Source organism: Ranitomeya variabilis, chromosome 5 (assembly GCF_051348905.1).
Source record: "Ranitomeya variabilis isolate aRanVar5 chromosome 5, aRanVar5.hap1, whole genome shotgun sequence".
NCBI lineage: Eukaryota > Metazoa > Chordata > Amphibia > Anura > Dendrobatidae > Ranitomeya > Ranitomeya variabilis.
The window spans coordinates 354,930,002-354,955,770 of NC_135236.1; positions in this window are offsets into that span (position 1 = coordinate 354,930,002).

Genomic DNA, 25,769 nt, shown 5'->3' on the forward strand with positions numbered 1-25,769 from the left:
ACAGAAGTTTATAGTGTAGAGACATAAAAATAAAAAATCATATTTTTTCACAAAAAAGATTTTTTAACCCCCGATTTTTTATTTTCTCAAGGGTAACCGGATAAATTAGCCCTTAAAAGTTGTTGTCCAGTTTGTACTGAGTACGCTGATAACCCATATATGGAAGAAAACTACTGCTTGGGCACATGTTGGGGCTCAGAAGGGAAGTAGTGAAGTTTTGGAATGCAGCCTTTGATGGAATGGTCTTCGGGCATCATGTTGCGTTTGCAGAGCCACTGATATGCCTAAAACAGTGAAAACCCCCCACAAGTGACATCATTTTGGAAACTAGACCCCCCAAGGAACTTATCTAGATGTATTGTGATAAATTTAAACCCTTAAGTGTTTCACTAAAGTTTATAACGCAGAGCTATGAAAATAAGAATTCATTTTTTCCCACAAAAATGATTTATTAGCCCCAAAATTTTTATTTTCCTAAGGGTAATAGGAGAAATTGAACTGCAAAAGTTGTTGTCCAATTCGTGCTGAGTACGCTGATACCCCATATATGGGGGTAAACCACTGTTTGGGTGGATGGCAAAGCTTGAAATGGAAGGAGCACCATTTGACTTTTTCAACGCAGAAATGGCTGGAATTGAAATTTGGATGCCATGTCGCGTTTGGAGAGCCCTTGATGTGCCTAAACAGTGGAAACCCCTCAATTCTAACTCCAACCTTTAACCCAACACACCCCTAGCCCTAGTCTCAACCCTAACCATAACCCTAACCACACCCTTAACCCAAACACACCCCTAACCATAATCACAACCCTAACCACAATCCTAAGCCCAACACACCCCTAACCTCAATGCACCCCTAACCCTAATCTCAACCCTAACCATAACCCTAACCACACCCCTAACTCTGACACACCCCTAACCCTTATCCCAACCCAAATCCGAACCATAAATGTAATCCCAACCCTAACCCTAATCCAAACCTTAACCCTAACTTTTGCCTCAACCCTATCACTAACTTTAGCCCCAACCCTAACTCTAACTTTTGCCCCAACCCTAACCCTAACTTTAGCCCCAACCCTAACTCTAACTTTAGCCCCAACCATAACCCTAACTTTAGCCCTAACTCTAACCCTAATCCTAATAGGAAAATGGAAATAAATGCATTTTTTTACTTTATTATTTTTCTCTAACTAAGGGAATGATAAAAGGGGGTTTGATTTACTATTTATAGCTGGTTTTTATAGTGGTTTTTATGTTTGGCAGCTGTCACACACTAAAAGATGCATTTTATTGAAAAAAAAAATAGTTTTTCCATCACCACATTTTGAGAGCTATAATTTTTCCATATTTTGGCCCACAGAATTATATGAGGTGTTGTTTCTTGTAGGACTAGTTGACGTTTTTATTGGTATCATTTTCGGCACATGACAATTTTTGATCGCTTTTTTATTACGAGTTTTGGGAGACAGAATGAACAAAAACTAGCAATTCGTGAATTTCTTTTGGGGGGGGGTTATACCGTTCCGCGAGTGGTAAAATTGATAAAGCAGTTTTATTCTTCGGGTCAGTATGATAACAGCGATACAACATTTATATCATTCTTTTATGTTTTGGCACTTTTATACAATAAAAACTATTTTATATAAAAAAATAACTGTTTGGTATCGCTTTATTCTGATAGCTATAATTTTTTTATTTTTTCGCTGATTATGCTGTGTGGCATCTCGTTTTTTGCCGGACAAGATGACGTTTTCAGCTGTACCATGTTTATTTATATCCGTTTTTTTGATTGCGTGTTATTCCACTTTTTGTTTGGCAGTATGATAATAAAGAATTGTTTTTTGCCTCATTTTTTATTTTTTTTTACGGTGTTTATTGAAGGGGTTAACTAGTGGAACAGTTTTATAGGTCGGGTCGTTACGGACGCGACAATACTAAATATGTATACTTTCATTGTTTTTACAATTACATAAAGAAATGTATTTATTGTAACAATATTTTTTTTTCTTTATTTAGGAATTTAACACCTTAAGCCCCGAGGGTGGTTTGCACGTTAATGACCGGGCCAATTTTTACAATTCTGACCACTGTCCCTTTATGAGGCTATAACTCTGGAACGCTTTGACGGATCTTGGCGATTCTGATAATGTTTTCTCGTGACATATTATACTTAATGATAGTGGTAAAATTTATTCGATATAACTTGCGTTTATTTGTGAAAAAAATGGAAATTTCACGAAAATTTTGAAAATTTTGCAATTTTCCAACTTTGAATTTTTATGCCCTTAAATCACAGACATATGTCACGCAAAATACTTAATAAGTAACATTTCCCACATGTCTACTTTACATCAGTACAATTTTGGAACCAAAATTTTTTTTTGTGACGGAGTTTTAAGGGTTAAAAGTTGACCAGCAATTTCTCATTTTTACAACACCATTTTTTTTTAGGGACCACATCTCATTTGAAGTCATTTTGAGGGGTCTATATGATAGAAAATACTCAAGTGTGACACCATTCTAAAAACTGCACCCCTCAAGGTGCTCAAAACCACATTCAAGAAGTTTATTAACCCTTCAGGTGTTTCACAGGAATTTTTGGAATGTTTAAATAAAAATGAACATTTAACTTTTTTTCACACAAAATTTATTTCAGCTCCAATTTGTTTTATTTTACCAAGGGTAACAGGAGAAAATGGACCCCGAAAGTTGTTGTACAATTTGTCCTGAGTACGCTGATACCCCATATGTGGGGGTAAACCACTGTTTGGGCGTATGGCAGAGCTCGGAAGGAAAGGAGCGCCATTTGACTTTTCAATGCAAAATTGACTAGAATTGAGATGGGACGCCATGTTGCGTTTGGAGAGCCCCTGATGTGCCTAAACACAGAAACCCCCTACAAGTGACACCATTTTGGAAAGTAGACCCCCTAAGAAACTTATCTTGATGTGTGGTGAGCACTTTGACCCACCAAGTGCTTCACAGAAGTTTATAATGCAGAGCCGTAAAAATAAAAAATCATATTTTTTCACAAAAATGATTTTTCGCCCCCAATTTTTTATTTTCCCAAGGGTAAGAGAAGAAATTGGACCCCAAAAAATGTTGTGCAATTTGTCCTGAGTACGCTGATACCCCATATGTGGGTGTAAACCATTGTTTGGGCGCATGGCAGAGCTTGGAAGGGAAGGAGCGCCATTTGACTTTTCAATGCAAAATTGACTGGAATTGAGATGGGACGCCATGTTGCGTTTGGAGAGCCCCTGATGTGCCTAAACATTGAAACCCCCCACAAGTGACACCATTTTGGAAAGTAGACCCCCTAAGGAACTTATCTAAATGTGTTTTGAGAGCTTTGAACCCCCAAGTGTTTCACTACAGATTATAACGCAGAGCCGTGAAAATATATATATATTTTTTTCTCAAAAATGATTTTTTAGCCCCCAGCTTTGTATTTTTACAAGGGTAACAGAATAAATTGGACCCCAAAATTTGTTTTCCAATTTGTCTTGAGTACGCTGATACCCCATATGTGGGGGGGAACCACTGTTTGGGCGCATGACAGAGCTCGGAAGGGAAGGAGCGCCATTTGGAATGCAGACTTAAATGGATTGGTCAGCAGCCGTCACGTTGCATTTGCAGAGCCCCTGATGTACCCAAACAGTACAAACCCCCCACAAGTGACCCCATATTGGAAACTAGACCTCCCAAGGAACTTATCTAGATGTGTTTTGAGAACTTTGAACCCCCAAGTGTTTCACTAAAGTTTATAGCGCAAAGCCGTGAAAATAAAAATTCTTTTTTTTTTCACAAAAATGATTTTTTAGCCCCCAGTTTTGTATTTTCACAAGGGTAACAGGATAAATTAGACCCCAAAAGTTGTTGTCCAATTTGTCCTGAGTACGCTGATACCCCATATGTGGGGGGGAACCACTGTTTGGGTGCATGACAGAGCTCGGAATGGAAGGAGCGCCATTTGGAATGCAGCCTTAAATGGATTGGTCTGCAGGCGTCACGTTGCATTTGCAGAGCCCCTGATGTACCCAAACAGTACAAACCCCCCACAAGTGACCCCATATTGGAAACTAGATCTCCCAAGGAACTTATCTAGATGTGTTGTGAGAACTTTGAACCCCCAAGTGTTTCACTACAGTTTATAACGCAGAGCCGTGAAAATAAAACATCTTTTTTTCCCACAAAAATGATTTTTAGCCCCCAAATTTTTATTTTCCTAAGGATAACAAGAGAACTTAGACCCCAGAAGTTGTTGTTCAATTTGTCCCGAGTACGCTGATAACACATATGTTGGGGTAAACCCCTTTTTGGGTGCACGGGAGAGCTCGGAAGGGAAGGAGCACTGTTTTACTTTTTCAACGCAGAATTGGCTGGAATTGAGATTGGATGCCATGTCGCACTTGGAGAGCCCCTGATGTGCCTGGACAGTGGAAACGCCCCAATTCTACCTGAAACCCTAACCCAAACACACCCCTAACCCTAATCCCAATGGTAACCCTAACCACACCCCTAGCCCTGACACACCCATAATTCTAATCCCAACCCTAATCCAAACCGTAAATGTAATCCAAACCCTAACCCTAACTTTAGCCCCAACCCTAACTTTAGCCCCAACCCTAACTTTACCTCCAACCCTAGCCCTAACCCTAACCCTAACCCTAACCCTACCCCTAACCCTAAACGTGACTGAAATACGTGGCACTGAAATACGTGGCACTGAAATACGTGGCACTGAAATACGTGGCACTGAAATACGTGGCACTTAAATACGTGGCACTTAAATACATGGCACTGAAATATGTGATACGTGGCACTTAAATACGTGGCACTTAAATACGTGGCACTGAAATACGTGGCACTGAAATACGTGGCACTTAAATATGTGGCACTTAAATACGTGGCACTTAAATACGTGGCACTGAAATACGTGATACGTGGCACTTAAATACGTGGCACTGAAACACGTGGCACTGAAATACGTGATATGTGGCACTGAAATACCTGGCACTGAAATACGTGGCACTGAAATACGTGGCACTGAAATACGTGGCACTGAAATACGTGGCACTGAAATACGTGGCACTGAAATACGTGGTACTAAAATATGTGGCACTGAAATACGTGATACGTGGCACTGAAATACGTGGCATTGAAACACGTGGCACTGAAATACGTGATACGTGGCACTGAAATACGTGGCACTGAAATACGTGGCACTGAAATACGTGGCACTGAAATACGTGGCACTTAAATACGTGGCACTTACATACGTGGCACTATGACTGTCAGAAAATGTTCATTAAACGGTTAGGGGTGAGGTTAGGGGTAGAGTTAGGGTTAGGGTTTGGATCCCTTTATCACCTTGATGGTGGTGGGTGGCTTTTCAGTGTGTTTTCTGGTTTTTTTCGATAAAAACGCATGCGTTTTTAACGCAAACAAACGCATGTGCTTAAAAATGCAAGAAAATACTGCAGGTTGTATTTCTGAAAATGAACGCATGCAGAAAAAAAACGCATGCATTTGAAAACGCGACCAAACGCGTACAAAAAAACGCATGCGTTTTCAATGTTAAATATAGGGAAAAAACGCATGCGTTTTTTTGTGCAAAAAACGCTGCAGACAAAAACGCAAGTGTGAAACCAGCGACGCTTTTTATAGCAAAAAAGTTTTTGCGTCTCCACATTTTGAGACCTATAATTTTTCCACATCTTGCTCCACAGAGTCATGTGAGGTCTTGTTTTTTGCGGGACGAGTTGACGTTTTTATTGGTAACATTTTCGGACACGTGTCTGTTTTTGATAGCTTTTTATTCCGATTTTTGTGAGGCAGAATGACCAAAAACCTGCTATTCATGAATTTCTTTTGGGAGAGGCGTTTATACCATTCCGCGTTTGGTAAAATTGATAAAGCAGTTTTATTCGACGGGTCAGTACGATTACAGCGATATCTCATTTATATCTTTTTTTATGTTTTGGCGCTTTTATACGATAATTATTTTTTCTATAAAATAGTTTTTATTTTGGTATCGCTTTATTCTCAGGACTATAACTTTTTTACTTTTTTGCTGATGATGCTGTATGGTGGCTTGTTTTTTGCGGGACAAGATGACGTTTTCAGCGGTACCATGGATATTTATATCAGTCTTTTTGATCGCGTGTTATTGCACTTTTTGTTCAGCGGTATGGTAATAAAGCGTTGTTTTTTGCCCTTTTTTTCTTACGGTGTTTACTGAAGGGGTTAACTAGTGGGGCAGTTTTATAGGTTGGATCATTACGGACGCGGCGATACTAAATATGTGTACTTTTATTGTTTTGTTTTTTTTATTTAGATAAAGAAATGTATTTATGGGAATAATATATATATTTTTTTTTATTATTTATTTAGGAATTATTTTCGTTTTTTTTTACACATGTGGAAAAATTTTTTTTTTACTTTTTTACTTTGTCCCAGGGGGGGACATCACAGATCGATGATCTGATAGTGTGCACAGCACTCTGTCAGATCACCGATCTCACTGACAGGGCTGCAGGCTTACCAGCGTCTGCTCTGAGCAGGCGCTCGGTAAGCCACCTCCTTCCCTGCAGGACCCGGATGCCGCGGCCATCTTGGATCCGGGACCTGCAGCCAGGAAGGAGGTAGGAGACCCTCGCAGCAACGTGATCATATCGCGTTGCTCCGGGGGTCTCAGGGAAGCCCGCAGGGAGCCCCCACCCTGCGCGATGCTTCCCTATACCGCCGGTACACTGCGATCATGTTTGATCGCGGTGTGCCGGGGGTTAATGTGCCGGGGGCGGTCCATGACCACTCCTGGCACATAGTGCCGGATGTCAGCTGCAATAGGCAGCTGACACCCGGCCGCGATCGGCCGCGCTCCCCCCGTGAGCGCGGCCGATCGCGTATGACGTACTATCCCGTCACCGGGAATTAAGTCCCAGGTCACCTTGACGGGATAGTACGTCATACGGGATTAAGGGGTTAAAAAAATATATTTTTACACAGTATAATATTCTTTTTAACTTTTTTTACATTGTCTCTATGACACCGGAACGCTGCAATCTTGTTTGTGCTGGGTGTCAGCTGTGAGAATCTGTGTATGCGGCTGATTGGCTTCGACATACTATCCCATCCATGGTCATACTTGCCCAGCCCACATGGATGGGATAGTACGTTGGATGCCAGAAAGGGGTTAAAGAACCACAATAATTAAAGAGAAACTTACCTATTGTTTAAATCAGGTTTTTGTGTTAAATATAATTTTTAAGTTTAATGTGTCACCAGCAGTGATGAGCGAGTGTACTCGTTGCTTGGGTTTTCCCGAGCACGCTCGGGTGGTCTCCGAGTATTTGTCACTAGTGTTGAGCATTCCGATACCGCAAGTATCGGGTATCGGCCGATACTTGCGGTATCGGAATTCCGATACCGGGATTCCGATACTTGCCGCGTATCGGATACCGGAATCGGAAGTTCCAAGATTCAAAATGCAGAAATTCAGCCAATGAGAATGATTCCAAGTGTGGGCACATCCTGTTTAGCATGGAGGGCATGAAACTACTGGCAAGGCTGTGATTGGCTGCTGAAATGATGTCATGATGCAGTTTAAAAGTCGCTGGCGCCATTTTGCGATCACTCTGCTGTGAATTCAGTTAGTGACAGGACGCTGTTTGCTGACTGAGGGACAGTTTAGAGATAGCGATTTGCTTCTTTGTGCTTTCCAAAGGCTAATTTAGCAACCGCTGTGTTCACCTACTATTCACCTTGCTTTTGCCTTGTAGCGCTGTTTTCACAGCGATCTGCAAGGTCTGTGTGTGTGTGTGTGTGAGTGCAGCCCATTCTCTAGTCTGAGTGCAGCCACATAGGCCATCCATAGCTGGTTGTATTCAGTTCAGGGAGGGTGGTTCATTGCCTCATACTGTTCTTTTTTTTTTTTTTTTTCAAGTAGTGTAGTCTGCTGCTAATTTATTCAAAAAAATCCTATTAGTGTCTTTCCACCCATCTCCAGCTAATTTGTGGAAAAACACTACATAGGATAACGTAGAGGAGGGTTTTTGGGCCTTGCAGCGCCGTTTACGGCTGTCTGCACGGTCTCCGTGTGACTGCAGCTCGCCCTGTAGTCTGTGAGCAGCCGTAGCCTGGTTGTCTCCAGCTCAGGGTTGTTCACTGCGTCATACCGCCAAATCAATTTTCATTTTGTTTTAAGTAGTGCAGGCTGCTGCACATTTTTTCAAAAAATTCCTATTAGTGTCTTTCCACCCGTCTCCAGCTAACTTGTGGAAAAACACTACATAGGATAACGTAGAGGAGGGTTTTTGGGCCTTGCAGCACCGTTTACGTCTGTCTGCACAGTCTCCGTGTGACTGCAGCTCTATCCGTTGTGAGTTCAGCCCCCAAAAAATAAATAAATAATAAAGTTCACCAAAAACACCAGTTACACCACTTTACATTTGTGTAGGCCACATTAGCTCATATTAAAGTCTAGTCCACACTTTAGAAAATTAGTGTTTCTTATACCTGTTAGGAGGAGTTGCTCAGGAATAAGCACACAAAGCCGTTAGTACTTTTCTGCTTATCTTTATCAGTCAACCAAGATGAAGAAGGCAGTGAGTAAGGCACATGGGCGTGGGCGCGGAGCAGGGAGGGGACGTGGGGATTCTGTGCCTGCTGCGGGCACCGGTGACTCATCAGCACCCACATTCACCAGGCAACAGTCGTTCATGCGCAGCTTTGTGTCAGAGCGCCGTACACCGCTGCTGCGTGAAGAACAAATTGAAGCCGTTGTCGGATGGATGGCAGCTAATGCATCAACTTCAATTAGTGCCACATCCTCTCAGACACAGAGCACTGGAGAGCAGCCATCTGTCTCTTCACCACCTGCCAAATTGCCCAGGCAGACAGAGAGCCCAGGACAGGAGCCGTCTCTACTTCTGTTCTCTGAATCTCTTGGCTTGGAAACAGGGGGCCAGCCAAGCAGCATTGGAGAAATGGAAGAAGAGGCAGGGTGCAGTGATGCCCAACAGCTTTTTCTCTCTTCCTCTGAAGAGGCGGGTGGGCCAGTGGCTCCGGTCACCACATCGCAGGCCGCATCAGCTGATGATGACACTCAGGTGCCACTTACTGGTGCGTGCTCTGCTGCTGAGACTACCCAGGAGGAGCAGTTGGGGGCAGAGGGTAGTGTAGATGATGAGGTCCTTGACCCATCTTGGCGTGAGGGACAGGAAGGTGGTGGGAGCAGCTCTGAGGAAGAGATTCCCCGTACGGCCCAAAGAGGGAGAGGGAGGGGGAAGACTGCGGATCCTGCAGCCTCCGCTTTGGCACCCGTTAGGAGCATGTCTCTTCCAAAAGCCAAAAAGGGCGCTCCCAAGACTTGCAGTGCCTGGTCCTTTTTTGACACAGTTGCAGATGACATTTGCTATGTCAGATGCAAGGTGTGTCATCAAAAAGTCAAAAGAGGGAAAAATGTCAGCAACCTCAATACCTCCAACATGTGGAAACATGTGCGCAACAGGCACCCGGCGGAGTTAGAAAAACACACTGAAGAGCTAGGCCAACCAACAGCGGCAGCTACCACCTCTTCAGCTCGTGTTGCCTCTTCCTCTAGCTCACACGCAGCTGGTTCGGCTTCCTCCCAGGATCGCCGTGGAAGAACCTCTGGCCCTGTTGTCCATAGACCCGCTGTAATTCCACCCGCAGCACCACTTTCCCAGTCATCCACACACTCCCAGCCCACTCTACAGCCATCGGTAGTACAGGCATGGGAGAAAAGGCGGCCTTTCTCGTCAAACCACCCACGAGCACAGGCTCTGACTGCAGGCATTGCCAAACTTCTTTCACTGGAAATGCTGTCATTCAGGCTGGTGGAGACTGACAGCTTCCGTGACTTGATGTCATTGGCAGTCCCACAGTACAATGTGCCCAGCCGCTTTTACTTCAGCAGGCAAGCCGTTCCTGCCCTGCACAAGCATGTGGAGGGACACATAAAACACGCGCTACTGAACGCCGTCAGTAGCAAGGTCCACCTCACCACCGATGCGTGGACCAGTCAACATGGACAGGGGCGATACCTTTCCCTCACTGCCCATTGGGTTAATGTCGTTGAGCCGGGTACAGACCGTGCGAGTGGCGCAGGACGTGTCCTGCCCACTCCAAGGATTGCAGGAATCCATTCTGTACGCATTGACTCCTCCTCTTACACCAGTTCCTCAGAATCATCGCTGCAGGAGCCGTCACAGTCCACCTCCACATGGACCCGTGATGAACGTGTACCTGTTACGACCGACATGAGCACAGCCATGGCCAAACGTCAACAGGCGTGTTGAAATTAATTTTTTTGGGGAATCGTAGCCACACAGCGCAGGAGCTCTGGAATGCCATCAAGCAGGAGAGCGATGTGTGGTTTGTGCCAGCGAATCTCCAGCCAGGCATGGTAGTGTGTGATAATGGCCAAAATCTGGTGGCAGCTCTGGGCCTCGGCAACCTCACTCACATCCCATGTCTGGCACATGTGCTCAATTTGGTCGTGCAGAGCTTTTTGAGGGACTATCCGGATCTTGATGCACTGCTGCACAAGGTCCGCGTAGAGTGTGCTCACTTGCGGCGTTCCAGCACGGCAAAAGCGTGCATTGCGGCTCTGCAGCGCCGACACCGCCTGCCGGAACATCGCATCATATGTGACCTACCTACCAGGTGGAATTCCACGTTACATATGTTGGAGCGGTTGTGTGAGCAGCAGCAAGCTGTAATGGAGTACCAGCTGCTTCAGGCGCAAAGAAGTCGCAGTCAGCGCCGTACAGACTTCACAACCACAGAGTGGGCCACTATGAATGACGTCTGCCAGGTTTTGTGTCCCTTTGATTATTCCACGCGGATGGCGAGTGCAGATGATGCACTAGTCAGCATGACTGTCCCCCTTATCTGCCTGCTTGAAAAATCACTGCAAGCGCTAAGGGATGATGTTGTGGAAGAGGTGGAGGATGAGGATTCACCATTTCCATCATCTTCTGGACAGTCAGCGCCACGTGGTTCCTCACAAACGCGTAGGCAGGGGACAGTTTGTGAGGAGGATGAGGAGGAGTCAATGGAGGAGGAAGACATCCGTCCAGAGGAGGGAGTTACACAATTGTCCAGTACTCAGTGTGTACAGCGAGGGTGGGGTGATGACGAGCGGGCAGAGACCACGCCTCCAGCAGGGGACAGCGTTTCTTGGGCAGTTGGCAGTCTGCAGCACATGGTGGATTACATGCTGCAGTGCCTGAGAAACGACCGCCGCATCGCCCACATTCTCAACATGTCTGATTATTGGGTGTTCACCCTCCTCGATCCTCGCTACCGGGACAACGTAGAAAGCCTCATCACACCGTTGAACCGGGAGCGAAAAATGCGGGAGTACCAAGACACACTGGTCAATTCCATCATCTTCTCCATTCCAACTGAGAGAAGTGCTGCTAGTGCATTCCAAAGCAGCTCAGTGCGTCCAGGCAGTGGTGGAGGCTCTGCACAAAGAGGGAGCAGAAGCAGTGCCTCTGCCCAAGGCAAGACCAGTATGGCCCAACTGTGGCACAGTTTTCTGTGCCCCCCACAAAAGTCTACACCATCACAGACGGCTCCAGTCAGCAGGAGGCAACGGTTCCGTCAGATGGTGACAGACTACATGTCTTGCCCTCTTGCTGTACTCCCAGACGGCTCTTCCCCTTTCAAGTTTTGGGTCTCAAAGCTGGATACATGGCCAGAGCTAAGCCAGTATGCATTGGAGGTGCTGTCTTGCCCTGCGGCCAGTGTATTATCGGAACGTGTCTTTAGTGCTGCAGGTGGTGTACTAACTGACCGTCGCATGCGACTATCCTCCGATAACGTTGACCGGCTTACTTTCCTGAAAATGAACAAGGCCTGGATCTCGCAGGAATTTGCCACTCCTCCTCCTGATTAAATAATTAGGTCACTGTATACGTTATCCAGGTCTCCTGTTGTGTTCATCTTTCTACCACCTGCACTTAAATTCCTGGGCTCCAACACCGCCAGTTGAGGCTCAGAAGTGCCGTCTGCACAGTCAAAACATACGACCCAGTGTTATTGGGTTTCAGTAACGTCAGCTGATCCCCAGCTGTGTAGCCGGCAATGTGTCATGCGACCGCCACGCTGACACAACAACTGAAATGTAAGGGAATCTGTCCCCCCCCCAAGGCGTTTGTTACTGAAAGAGCCACCTTGTGCAGCAGTAATGCTGCACAAGGAAAAGGTAGCTATTTTGGTTTAGCTCCTTGCACACGCAGAACTTAACACTTATAAAATGTGTCCACTGATACCGTAAAACCGTCCCGGAGGTGGGACTTTCCTTCGTAATATGACGCAGCACAGCCGTCATTCCTACCCCCCCGGCGCCGCGCCCCGGCTCCTCAGCGTTGTTTGATTCCGTCCCGGAGCCTGCGCTGTTATGTTATCCCGTGGCCAGGCACACTTAGCGCTGCCCGTCTTCTGGCATCATTTGGTGTCAGGCTGGCTGCGCCTGTGCGGCCGCGCTGGCCGAGAGCCCGCCTCGCAGTGTCTTCTGATTTAATCCCTCTGGGGGCCTGGGATCCATGGACATGCGCAGTGCATATCTGAACCTCCACCTCTCACTCATCTCCCTATGGCTTCTTCAGACTGTTCGGTGTCAGCTGGTCCCTAATAGCATGCCACGGCCGTGACACCGCACAGTCTTAAGAAGCCGTAGGGAGGGGAGTGAGAGGCGAGGATATGCACTGCGCATGGCCATGGATCCCAGGCCCCCAGTGGGATAAAATCAGAAGACACTGCGAGGCGGGCTCTCGGCCAGCGCGGCCGCACAGGCGCAGCCAGCCTGACACCAAATGATGCCAGAAGACGGGCAGCGCTAAGTGTGCCTGGCCACGGGATAACATAACAGCGCAGGCTCTGGGACGGAATCAAACAACGCTGAGGAGCCGGGGCGCGGCGCCGGGGGGGTAGGAATGACGGCTGTGCTGCGTCATATTACGAAGGAAAGTCCCACCTCCGGGACGGTTTCACGGTTTCAGGGGACACATTTTATAAGTGTTTAGTTCTGTGTTTCCAAGGAGCGTGATGAAAAGAGCCACCTTTTCCTTTTGCATCTTTTGTGCTGCACAAGCTGGCTCTTTCAGCTACAAACGCCTTGGGGGGGTTAAAGGTTCCCTTTCGACTTTCTCAGGCTTCGGCCTACATTGTGTTCCTCTGCTTTTCCACCTGTCCCTGGGCTCCAACACAGCTAGTTGCCGTCCAGAAGTGCTGTCCGCACAGTCCCAACAGTCGCTCCTCTGTTATTGGGGTTCAGTAACGTCAGCTGTTCCCCTGCTGTGTGTGTGGCAATCCCTCCTACCTCCTCCTCCTCCACCTGTCCCTGGGCTCCAACACCGCCAGTTGCCGTCCAGAAGTGCTGTACGCACAGTCAACAGTCCCTCCTCTGTTATTGGGGTTCAGTAACGTCAGCTGTTCCCCTGCTGTGTGTGTGGCAATCCCTCCTACCTCCTCCTACCTCCTCCTCCTCCACCTGTCCCTGGGCTCCAACACCGCCAGTTGCCGTCCAGAAGTGCTGTACGCACAGTCAACAGTCCCTCCTCTGTTATTGGGGTTCAGTAACGTCAGCTGTTCCCCTGCTGTGTGTGTGGCAATCCCTCCTACCTCCTCCTACCTCCTCCTCCTCCACCTGTCCCTGGGCTCCAACACCGCCAGTTGCCGTCCAGAAGTGCTGTACGCACAGTCAACAGTCCCTCCTCTGTTATTGGGGTTCAGTAACGTCAGCTGTTCCCCTGCTGTGTGTGTGGCAATCCCTCCTACCTCCTCCTCCTCCACCTGTCCCTGGGCTCCAACACCGCCAGTTGCTGTCCAGAAGTGCTGTACGCACAGTCAACAGTCCCTCCTCTGTTATTGGGGTTCAGTAACGTCAGCTGTTCCCCTGCTGTGTGTGTGGCAATCCCTCCTACCTCCTCCTCCTCCACCTGTCCCTGGGCTCCAACACCGCCAGTTGCCATCCAGAAGTGCTGTACGCACAGTCAACAGTCCCTCCTCTGTTATTGGGGTTCAGTAACGTCAGCTGTTCCCCTGCTGTGTGTGTGGCAATCCCTCCTACCTCCTCCTACCTCCTCCTCCTCCACCTGTCCCTGGGCTCCAACACCGCCAGTTGCCGTCCAGAAGTGCTGTACGCACAGTCAACAGTCCCTCCTCTGTTATTGGGGTTCAGTAACGTCAGCTGTTCCCCTGCTGTGTGTGTGGCAATCCCTCCTACCTCCTCCTCCTCCACCTGTCCCTGGGCTCCAACACCGCCAGTTGCTGTCCAGAAGTGCTGTACGCACAGTCAACAGTCCCTCCTCTGTTATTGGGGTTAAGTAACGTCAGCTGTTCCCCTGCTGTGTGTGTGGCAATCCCTCCTACCTCCTCCTCCTCCACCTGTCCCTGGGCTCCAACACCGCCAGTTGCCGTCCAGAAGTGCTGTACGCACAGTCAACAGTCCCTCCTCTGTTATTGGGGTTCAGTAACGTCAGCTGTTCCCCTGCTGTGTGTGTGGCAATCCCTCCTACCTCCTCCTCCTCCACCTGTCCCTGGGCTCCAACACCGCCAGTTGCTGTCCAGAAGTGCTGTACGCACAGTCAACAGTCCCTCCTCTGTTATTCGGGTTCAGTAACGTCAGCTGTTCCCCTGCTGTGTGTGTGGCAATCCCTCCTACCTCCTCCTCCTCCACCTGTCCCTGGGCTCCAACACAGCCAGTTGCCGTCCAGAAGTGCTGTACGCACAGTCAACAGTCCCTCCTCTGTTATTGGGGTTCAGTAACGTCAGCTGTTCCCCTGCTGTGTGTGTGGCAATCCCTCCTACCTCCTCCTACCTCCTCCTCCTCCACCTGTCCCTGGGCTCCAACACCGCCAGTTGCCGTCCAGAAGTGCTGTACGCACAGTCAACAGTCCCTCCTCTGTTATTGGGGTTCAGTAACGTCAGCTGTTCCCCTGCTGTGTGTGTGGCAATCCCTCCTACCTCCTCCTACCTCCTCCTCCTCCACCTGTCCCTGGGCTCCAACACCGCCAGTTGCCGTCCAGAAGTGCTGTACGCACAGTCAACAGTCCCTCCTCTGTTATTGGGGTTCAGTAACGTCAGCTGTTCCCCTGCTGTGTGTGTGGCAATCCCTCCTACCTCCTCCTCCTCCACCTGTCCCTGGGCTCCAACACCGCCAGTTGCTGTCCAGAAGTGCTGTACGCACAGTCAACAGTCCCTCCTCTGTTATTGGGGTTCAGTAACGTCAGCTGTTCCCCTGCTGTGTGTGTGGCAATCCCTCCTACCTCCTCCTCCTCCACCTGTCCCTGGGCTCCAACACCGCCAGTTGCCGTCCAGAAGTGCTGTACGCACAGTCAACAGTCCCTCCTCTGTTATTGGGGTTCAGTAACGTCAGCTGTTCCCCTGCTGTGTGTGTGGCAATCCCTCCTACCTCCTCCTACCTCCTCCTCCTCCACCTGTCCCTGGGCTCCAACACCGCCAGTTGCCGTCCAGAAGTGCTGTACGCACAGTCAACAGTCCCTCCTCTGTTATTGGGGTTCAGTAACGTCAGCTGTTCCCCTGCTGTGTGTGTGGCAATCCCTCCTACCTCCTCCTCCTCCACCTGTCCCTGGGCTCCAACACCGCCAGTTGCCGTCCAGAAGTGCTGTACGCACAGTCAACAGTCCCTCCTCTGTTATTGGGGTTCAGTAACGTCAGCTGTTCCCCTGCTGTGTGTGTGGCAATCCCTCCTACCTCCTCCTCCTCCACCTGTCCCTGGGCTCCAACACCGCCAGTTGCTGTCCAGAAGTGCTGTACGCACAGTCAACAGTCCCTCCTCTGTTTTTGGGGTTCAGTAACGTCAGCTGTTCCCCTGCTGTGTGTGTGGCAATCCCTCCTACCTCCTCCTCCTCCACCTGTCCCTGGGCTCCAACACAGCCAGTTGCCGTCCAGAAGTGCTGTACGCACAGTCAACAGTCCCTCCTCTGTTATTGGGGTTCAGTAACGTCAGCTGTTCCCCTGCTGTGTGTGTGGCAATCCCTCCTACCTCCTCCTACCTCCTCCTCCTCCACCTGTCCCTGGGCTCCAACACCGCCAGTTGCCGTCCAGAAGTGCTGTACGCACAGTCAACAGTCCCTCCTCTGTTATTGGGGTTCAGTAACGTCAGCTGTTCCCCTGCTGTGTGTGTGGCAATCCCTCCTACCTCCTCCTCCTCCACCTGTCCCTGGGCTCCAACACCGCCAGTTGCCGTCCAGAAGTGCTGTACGCACAGTCAACAGTCCCTCCTCTGTTATTGGGGTTCAGTAACGTCAGCTGTTCCCCTGCTGTGTGTGTGGCAATCCCTCCTACCTCCTCCTACCTCCTCCTCCTCCACCTGTCCCTGGGCTCCAACACCGCCAGTTGCCGTCCAGAGTGCTGTACGCACAGTCAACAGTCCCTCCTCTGTTATTGGGGTTCAGTAACGTCAGCTGTTCCCCTGCTGTGTGTGTGGCAATCCCTCCTACCTCCTCCTCCTCCACCTGTCCCTGGGCTCCAACACCGCCAGTTGCCGTCCAGAAGTGCTGTACGCACAGTCAACAGTCCCTCCTCTGTTATTGGGGTTCAGTAACGTCAGCTGTTCCCCTGCTGTGTGTGTGGCAATCCCTCCTACCTCCTCCTCCTCCACCTGTCCCTGGGCTCCAACACCGCCAGTTGCCGTCCAGAAGTGCTGTACGCACAGTCAACAGTCCCTCCTCTGTTATTGGGGTTCAGTAACGTCAGCTGTTCCCCTGCTGTGTGTGTGGCAATCCCTCCTACCTCCTCCTACCTCCTCCTCCTCCACCTGTCCCTGGGCTCCAACACCGCCAGTTGCCGTCCAGAAGTGCTGTACGCACAGTCAACAGTCCCTCCTCTGTTATTGGGGTTCAGTAACGTCAGCTGTTCCCCTGCTGTGTGTGTGGCAATCCCTCCTACCTCCTCCTCCTCCACCTGTCCCTGGGCTCCAACACCGCCAGTTGCCGTCCAGAAGTGCTGTACGCACAGTCAACAGTCCCTCCTCTGTTATTGGGGTTCAGTAACGTCAGCTGTTCCCCTGCTGTGTGTGTGGCAATCCCTCCTACCTCCTCCTCCTCCACCTGTCCCTGGGCTCCAACACCGCCAGTTGCCATCCAGAAGTGCTGTACGCACAGTCAACAGTCCCTCCTCTGTTATTGGGGTTCAGTAACGTCAGCTGTTCCCCTGCTGTGTGTGTGGCAATCCCTCCTACCTCCTCCTCCTCCACCTGTCCCTGGGCTCCAACACCGCCAGTTGCCGTCCAGAAGTGCTGTACGCACAGAGCCAAACACCTCGCCAATGTGTTAGTGGGGTTCAGCACCGCCAGCTGTTCCCCTGCTGTGCAGCCGGCAACGTGTACTGCGACCGCCACGCAGGCACAACAAGTTAAATTTAAGGGAAGCTGTCCCCCCCCCCAGGCGTTTGTTACTGAAGGAGCCACCTTGTGCAGCAGTAATGATGCAAAGGGAAAAAGTGCCTCTTTTCGTGGTGCTCCTTGCACATGCTGATCCTAACACTTATGAAAAGTGTCCCCTCCTACCGTGATACCGTCCGGTAGGTGTAACTTTCCTTTGTGATGTGACGCAGCACAGCCGTCATTCTTACCCCCTTGGCGCCGTGCGCCGCCTCCTCAGCGTTGTTTGAATCAGTCCCGGAGCCTGCGCTGTTAGGTTAGCCCTTGGCCATGCACACATTTTGCGCTGCCCGTCTTCTGACATCATTTGGTGTCAGGCTGGCTGCGCCTGTGCGGCCGCGCTGGCCGAGAGCCTGCCTCGTACTGTCTTCTGATTTAATCCCACTGGGGGCCAGAGATCCATGGACATGCGCAGTGCATATCTGAACCTCCACCTCTCACTCATCTCCCTACGGCTTATTCAAACTGTGCGGTGTCAGCTGGTCCCTAATAGCATGCCACGGCCGTGACACCGCACAGTCAGAAGAAGCCGTAGGGAGATGAGTGAGAGGTGGAGGTTCAGATATGCACTGCGCATGTCCATGGATCTCAGGCCCCCAGTGGGATTAAATCAGAAGACAGTACGAGGCGGGCTCTCGGCCAGCGCGGCCGCACAGGCGCAGCCAGCCTGACACCAAATGATGTCAGAAGACGGGCAGCGCAAAATGTGTGCATGGCCAAGGGCTAACCTAACAGCGCAGGCTCCGGGACTGATTCAAACAACGCTGAGGAGGCGGCGCACGGCGCCAAGGGGGTAAGAATGACGGCTGTGCTGCGTCACATCACAAAGGAAAGTTCCACCTACCGGACGGTATCACGGTAGGAGGGGACACTTTTTATAAGTGTTAGGTTCAGCATGTGCAAGGACCATAATTAAAAGAGCTAAGTTTACCTTTTCCAGCATTAGTGCTGTACACGATGGCTCTTTCAGCTACAAACGCCTGGGGGGGGGGTTAAAGTTTCCCTTTCAACTTGCTCCAGTGCAGGCTTCGGCCTACACTCTGCTCCCTCTCCTCCTCCTGCTGACCCTGGGCTCTAACACCGCCAGTTGAGGCCCAGATGTGCTAGCTGCACAGAGCCAAACACCAGCCAATGTGTCAGTGGGGTTCAGCACCGCCAGCTGTTCCCCTGCTGTGTAGCCGGCAACGTGTCCTGCAACAGCCACGCAGACACAAGAACTGAAATTGAAGGAAACCTGTCCCCCCTCCCCCAGGCGTTTTTACGTTTTACAGCCACCTTGTACGACAGTAATGCTGCATGTGTGCAAGGTGGCTCAGAAACTTAATCTCCTTGCCCATGTTGAAGTGAACACGTCTAAAAATGAGTCCTCTGCGACCATTAAAACGTCCCTCAGGTGTGATTTTCATTTGTATTGACACGCAACAAGCTCCTTGGTAGCGCTGCCCGTCTTCTGATATCATTGTTTGGCTGCCTGCGCCTCTGCGGCCGCCTTGCCCCACACAACGCCCCTCGGTGTCTTATTTATTTGGACTGCGAGGGTGTGATTGATGGGCATGAACGGTGCATTTCTTCGCCTGTCCCTCATCTCCTTCCGCCTTCCTCAGACTGTGCGGCTTCATGGCCGCGGCATGCTATAAGGGATCAGCTGACGCCGCACAGTCTGAAGCGGGTGTAAGGACCCGAGTGTGAGAGGCGAACATATGTACTGTGCCAGGCCATGAATCCCAGCCCCGCAGTGTTTTAACTATGTCAAGACACTGCGGGGCTGGGATTCATGGGCATCGCGAACCGCACCGGCCGACATCAAATGATGTCAGAGGACGGGCAGCACTAACAGCGCAAGGCCAAGGGATAACACGACAGCGCAGACTCCTGCGCAACAAATAACGATGCTCAGGAGGCCGCGCAAAGCACCAAGGTGGCATTTTTGCCAACTGTACTGCGTCTCTTTACGAAGGGAACTCACGCCTCAAAATCAGTTTGACTGTGTAAGGGCCTAAATGTTATACGTGTTCCTTTCAGCGTGTGCAAGGAGCAAAATTAAAAGAGCAACCTTTGACTTGTGCAGCACTACTGCTGCATAAGCTGTGGCTCTTCTACTTTGTAACCCCTGAGGGGGGGTTAAAGGTTACCTTTGAAATTGGTTCAAGTAGGCTTCGGCCTACACTCTGCTCCCCCTGCAGAGCCTGGGCTCCAACACCGCCAGTTGGGGCCCGGTACTGCTAGCTGCACAGAGCCAAACACCAGCCAATGTGTCAGTGGGGTTCAGCACCGCCAGCTGTTCCCCTGCTGTGCAGCCGGCAACGTGTCCTGCAACAGCCACGCAGGCACAACAGACCCAAAGCTGCCGCCAGTGCAGGCTTCGGCCTACACTCTGCTCCATCTCCTCCTCCTGCTGACCCCGGGCTCTAACACCGCCAGTTGGGGCCCGGTACTGCTAGCTGCACAGAGAAAAACACCAGCCAATGTGTCAGTGGGGTTCAGCACCGCCAGCTGTGCCCCTGCTGTGCAGCCGGCATCGTGTCCTGCAAAAGCCACGCAGACACAAGAACTGAAATTGAAGGGAACCTGTCCCCCCTCCCCCAGGCGTTTGTACGTTTTTAAGGCCACCTTGTACAGCGGTAATGCTGCATGTGTGCAAGGTGGCTCATAAACGTATTCTCCTCGCACATGTGGAACTGAAAACACGTCTGAAATGTGTCCTCTGTGTGACCATTTAACCGTCCCGGGGGTGTGACTTTCCTTTGTAATGACACGCTGCAACCCCCTTGGTAGCGCTGCCCGTCTTCTGGCATCATTGTTTGGCTGCCTGCGCCTCTGCGGCCGCCCTGACCCACACAACGCCCCTCGGTGTCTTATTTCTTGGGACTGCGAGGGTGTGATTGATGGGCATGAGCAGTGCATCAGTTCACCTGTCCCTCATCTCCTTCCACCTTCTTCAGACTGTGCGGCTTCATGGCCGTGGCATGCGATAAGGGATCAGCTGACGCCGCACAGTCTGCAGCGGGTGTAAGGACCCGAGTGCGAGAGGCGAACATATGTGCTGCGCCAGGCCATGAATCACAGCCCCGCAGTGTTTTAACAATGTTAAGACACCGCGGGGCTGGGATTCATGGTCATCGCGAACCGCAGCGGCCGACATTAAATGAGGTCAGAAGATGGGCAGCGCTAACAGCGCTAGGCCAGGGGATAACACGACAGCGCAGACTCCTGTACAGCAAATAACAACGCTCAGGAGGCTGCACCCAGCACCAAGGTGGGATTCTTGACATCTGTGCTGCGTCTCATTACAAAGGGAACTCGCGCCTCCAACACAGTTTGACTGTATAAAGGGCTAAATGTTATACGTGTTTCATTCAGCGTGTGCAAGGAGCAAAATTAAAAGAGCAACCTTTGACTTGTGCAGCACTACTGCTGCATAAGCTGTGGCTCTTCTACTTTGTAACCCCTGAGGGGGGGTTAAAGGTTACCTTTGAAATTGGTTCAAGTAGGCTTCGGCCTACACTCTGCTCCCCCTGCAGAGCCCGGGCTCCAACACCGCCAGTTGGGGCCCGGTACTGCTAGCTGCACAGAGCCAAACACCAGCCAATGTGTCAGTGGGGTTCAGCACCGCCAGCTGTTCCCCTGCTGTGCAGCCGGCAACGTGTCCTGCAACAGCCACGCAGGCACAACAGACCCAAAGCTGCCGCCAGTGCAGGCTTCGGCCTACACTCTGCTCCATCTCCTCCTCCTGCTGACCCCGGGCTCTAACAACGCCAGTTGGGGCCCAGTACTGCTAGCTGCACAGAGAAAAACACCAGCCAATGTGTCAGTGGGGTTCAGCACCGCCAGCTGTTCCCCTGCTGTGCAGCCGGCATCGTGTCCTGCAAAAGCCACGCAGACACTTGCTCTTGTACCTTCTGCTCCCCATCCTGGTTCCAGTACCGTCAGCTGGTTCCGGGCAGAGCCTTTGGCTTAGGTGCCTCCCTCTGGGTATCCGAGTTCCACCAACGTCAGGTGGTCCTTGGTAGTGCTTTCAGGCACGGGTACCTCCTGCTTAGTAACCGGGTTCCAGTAACGTCAGCTGGTCTTCGGTAGTTCCATTGGCTCTTGGACCTTCGGCTACCCATCCGGGTTCCAGCACCGTCAGCTGGTTCTCGGCAGTGTCTTTTGCTCTTGTACCTTCTGCTCCCCATCCTGGTTCCAGTACCGTCAGCTGGTTCCGGGCAGAGCCTTTGGCTTAGGTGCCTCCCTCTGGGTATCCGAGTTCCACCAACGTCAGGTGGTCCTTGGTAGTGCTTTCAGGCACGGGTACCTCCTGCTTAGTAACCGGGTTCCAGTAATGTCAGCTGGTCCTCGGTAGTTCCATTGGCTCTTGGACCTTCGGGTAGCCATCCGAGTTCCAGTTCCATCAGCTGGTTCTCGGCATTTTCTCAGCCTTCTTGTACCTTCTGCTACATTTCCAAGTTCAAGAGACTAAACACGATGACCCGGAAGACCACCCCTAAGATGACGACGACACCAGAGACGACAACCACCGTGATGACGACGACCCTGGAGACGATGACCCCGAAGACCACCCCGATGACGACGACCCCGGAGACGACGACCCTGAAGACCACCCCGATGACGACGACCCCGGAGACGACGACCCTGGAGACGACGACGACCTGGAAGACCGAGAAGCAGAAGAACAAGAGGCTGCAGAACAAAGAGCAGAAGAACATTAAGCATAACACTAAATATCAGAGCAAAAAATATTATCTAAATTATAAGCAGAAGAAGACTAAGCAGTGTATGGGGGTGAGTCCGTTCCTCCTCGTGGTGCCCCTGGATAAAGCCTGATGCTGCAGGCCAAACTGAACGCGGACAAATGTAACTCTTTTGTGACAGGCAGAACGGAAGGTGTAATCTTCAAACTTTTATAGATAACAACTACGGGAATGCCTGTCACAAATAAGAATATGATGAAGAAGTAGAATATGATGAAGATAATAGTAAAATAAAAAGAATATGAACAATGTAAGAAAAAAAATAATAGGTAAAAGATGAAGAAGAAGATGAATAAGGTGAAGAAGTTGATGTCAAAGAAGCTGATGATGAGGATAATGAAGAAGAAAGTGTGGGAGAAGTAAAAAAGAAGGTGAAGGGCGTGGAAGTAGTGAAACATCAATATCTGACAAAATAAAAAAAAATTAACATAGTCAAAATCTTTCTACCGCCGAACGTCATAAAAAAAAAAAAAACCTGAGATTCTATTACATTGGGCTAAACCTCTGTGCCTTTAATGTCTCCGCCACGTCCCTCAATACATCCTACATTATTCTTAGTTGTTTTCCTTCATGTAGAATGAACCTACAAGTTTATAAAGGGTTTATTTTAATTCCGATATTTTCGTCCCATTGACTTGCATTGGGATCGGGTATCGGTATCGGATTAGATCCGATATTTTGACGGTATCGGCCGATACTTTCCGATACCGATACTTTCCGATATCGGAAAGTATCGCTCAACACTATTTGTCACTGCTCGGAGATATAGTTTTTGTTGACTCAGCTGCATGATTTACGGCTGCTAGCCAGCCTGAGTACTTGTGAGGGTTGCCTGGTTGCTAGGGAATCCCCAAATGTATTCAAGCTGCCTATCATCTGTAAATCATGCAGCTGAGGCAACGAAAACTAAATTTCTGAGCAGTTACAAATACTTGGAGGTCACCTGAGCGTGCTCAGGAAAACCCGAGCAACGAGTATACTCGCTCATCACTAGTCACCAGGCTTTCCTCATCTAATCTAAGAGTGGCATAATGTAGAGACAGAGACCCTGATTCCAGTGATGAGTCACTTGTTCTGCTGCAGGGTATAGTTTTGTTAATCTCCTGTTGTTAAATGTTGATTTTAACACTAGAAGACTATGGGGGGCAGATCAGGCAACGTTGGTAACCATTCATCTGGCCCACGATGACCAATCTACTTTACAGGAAACTGTTCATGTAGGAATGCTCGGACCTGACACCCATAATGTGGTGGTGCACAATCTTGGGTGTCAGGTCCGAGCATTCCTACATGAACACTTTCCTGGAAAGTGGATTGGTTGTCATGGGCCAGTTGAATGGTCACCAAGGTCTCTGGATCTGACCCCCTTAAACTTTTATCTTTGGGGTCATCTGAAGGCAATTGTCTATGCTGTGAAGATACGAGATGTGCAGCATCTTAAACAATGGATACTGAAAGCCTGAGCTAGCATTTTTTCTGCGGTGTTGCTATCAGTGTGTCAAGAGTGGGAGCAGAGAGTTGCATTGACAATCCAACACAATGGGCGGCACTTTGAACACATTTTATAAGTGGTCATAAACTTGTAAATAACTAATGAAAGAATAAAGTTATGTTACAACCAAGCACACCATAGTTTTTCTTGTGAAATTCTCAGTAAGTTTAATGTGTCACAAGACCTTCTTCCCATTGAAAAAAATAAAGTTGGATCCAAAATGGCTGACTTCACAATGGTCACCACCCATCTTGAAAAGTTTTTCCCCTCCCATATACTAATGTGCCACAAACAGGAAGTTGAAATCACCAACCATTCCCATTTTATTTTGAAATCACCAACCATTCCCATTTTATTTAGTTGTATCCATATAAATGGCCCACCCTGTACTTTTGTGTGTGTACTTAGCAAAATGTCTATATATTTGTATTAAAAAATGATTCACGTGAATAAATTTATACCTTTTTAATATTAATTTGGACAGTGTTACTCCACAGTTTCTTTTATTATACAGTGGCATATTTTGGAGTGTCCCATTCTAATGTTCTGCCTGAGATCTATCCACTGGGCTTTGGGTCCTCATGGCAGTCCACTTATGACTTCCTATGTGGGTTTGTGTTATTTTGAAGTCTGTGCAGTTTATTAAACCTTGATAAATACATTCGGTGAAGCAGCATTGCTATCACAGAAGAGGATAAAATGGTGGATGTCCTCACTACACCAGACTGTAAGAAAAATTAGCTTCTTCTTCCCACAATGCATCACTACAGAGTTAGAGACAGGAAGAGAAGAGGGACAAAAGCTAGAGCTGACAGGCGAATTCAGGCACTAGATGGAGCAAGTGTGCTGCAAACAAAAACTCAGTTAAGAAACTCAATGCTGAAGATATGTTAGTAATATAAATATATACTGTGCTGTTGTGAATTCCGCTCTTGGGCTCCCTCCGGTGGTTGTAAGTAGCACTTTTGTGAATTCTGCTCTTGGGCTCCCTCCTGTGGTTTTGAGTGGTATAGCTGCTTCTTGGATTTAGCATCAGCAGCTGCTCCCACTGATCGTCTTTCTGGCTCGGCTATTTTAGTCTGGCCTTATTCCTCAATCGATGCCAGTTGTCAATTGTTCCTGCTTGGAGCCACTGCTCTTTTGGATTTCCCTGACACTCTGTCCAGTTCAGCAAAGATAAGTCCTTTTGTCCTTTTGCAGTCCACTTGTTGTGGACTTTATTGTTCAGCACATTCTATGTTTTGCTCATGTGTCCAGCTTATCAGTATGGATCTATTCAGCTAAGCTGGAAGCTCTGGGCTGCAGATTTTGCCCTCCATACCTTTAGTCAGGTGTGGAGATTTTTGCATATCTCTGCGGTGGACTTTTTCTAGTTTTTATTACTGACCGCACAGTGTTTCTTTCCTTACTGTCTATCTAGCTAGAATTGGCCTCCTTTGCTAAATCTTGTTTCATACTACGTATGTCATTTCCTTCTCCTCTCACAGTCAATATTTGTGGGGGGCTGTCCTATCCTTTGGGGATTTTCTCTGAGGCAAGATAGCTTTCCTGTTTCTACCCTTAGGGGTAGCTAGTTCTCCGGCTGTGACGAGGTGTCCAGGGAGTGACAAGAACATCCCACGGCTACTGCTAGTGTTGTGTTAAGATCAGGAACTGCGGTCTGTATAGTTACCACCTGCCCAGAGCTAGTCGCATGTCGCTCCTAAATTACCAGTCCATAACAGTACAACTGGCCAAAAATGAGTTGAATGCATCTCAAAAGAAGGAAAAGAAAAAGAGTTCTGAGCCATTTTTTTTTTCTTTAGTCTGTTTTGTCTTTTTCCTTCCTCTTAATCTCTGGGTGGATTTGGGCGTGGACATGGATGTTCAGGGTTTGTTTTCTCATGTGGATCAGCTTGCTGCAAGAGTTCAGAGTATCCAAGATTATGTTGTTCAGACTCCAGCCTTAGAGCCTAGAATTCCTACTCCAGATTTGTTTTACGGGGATAGATCTAAGTTTTTGAGCTTTAAAAATAACTGCAAATTGTTTTTTGCTCTGAAACCCCGTTCCTCTGGTGACCCCACTCAGCAAGTTAAAATAATTA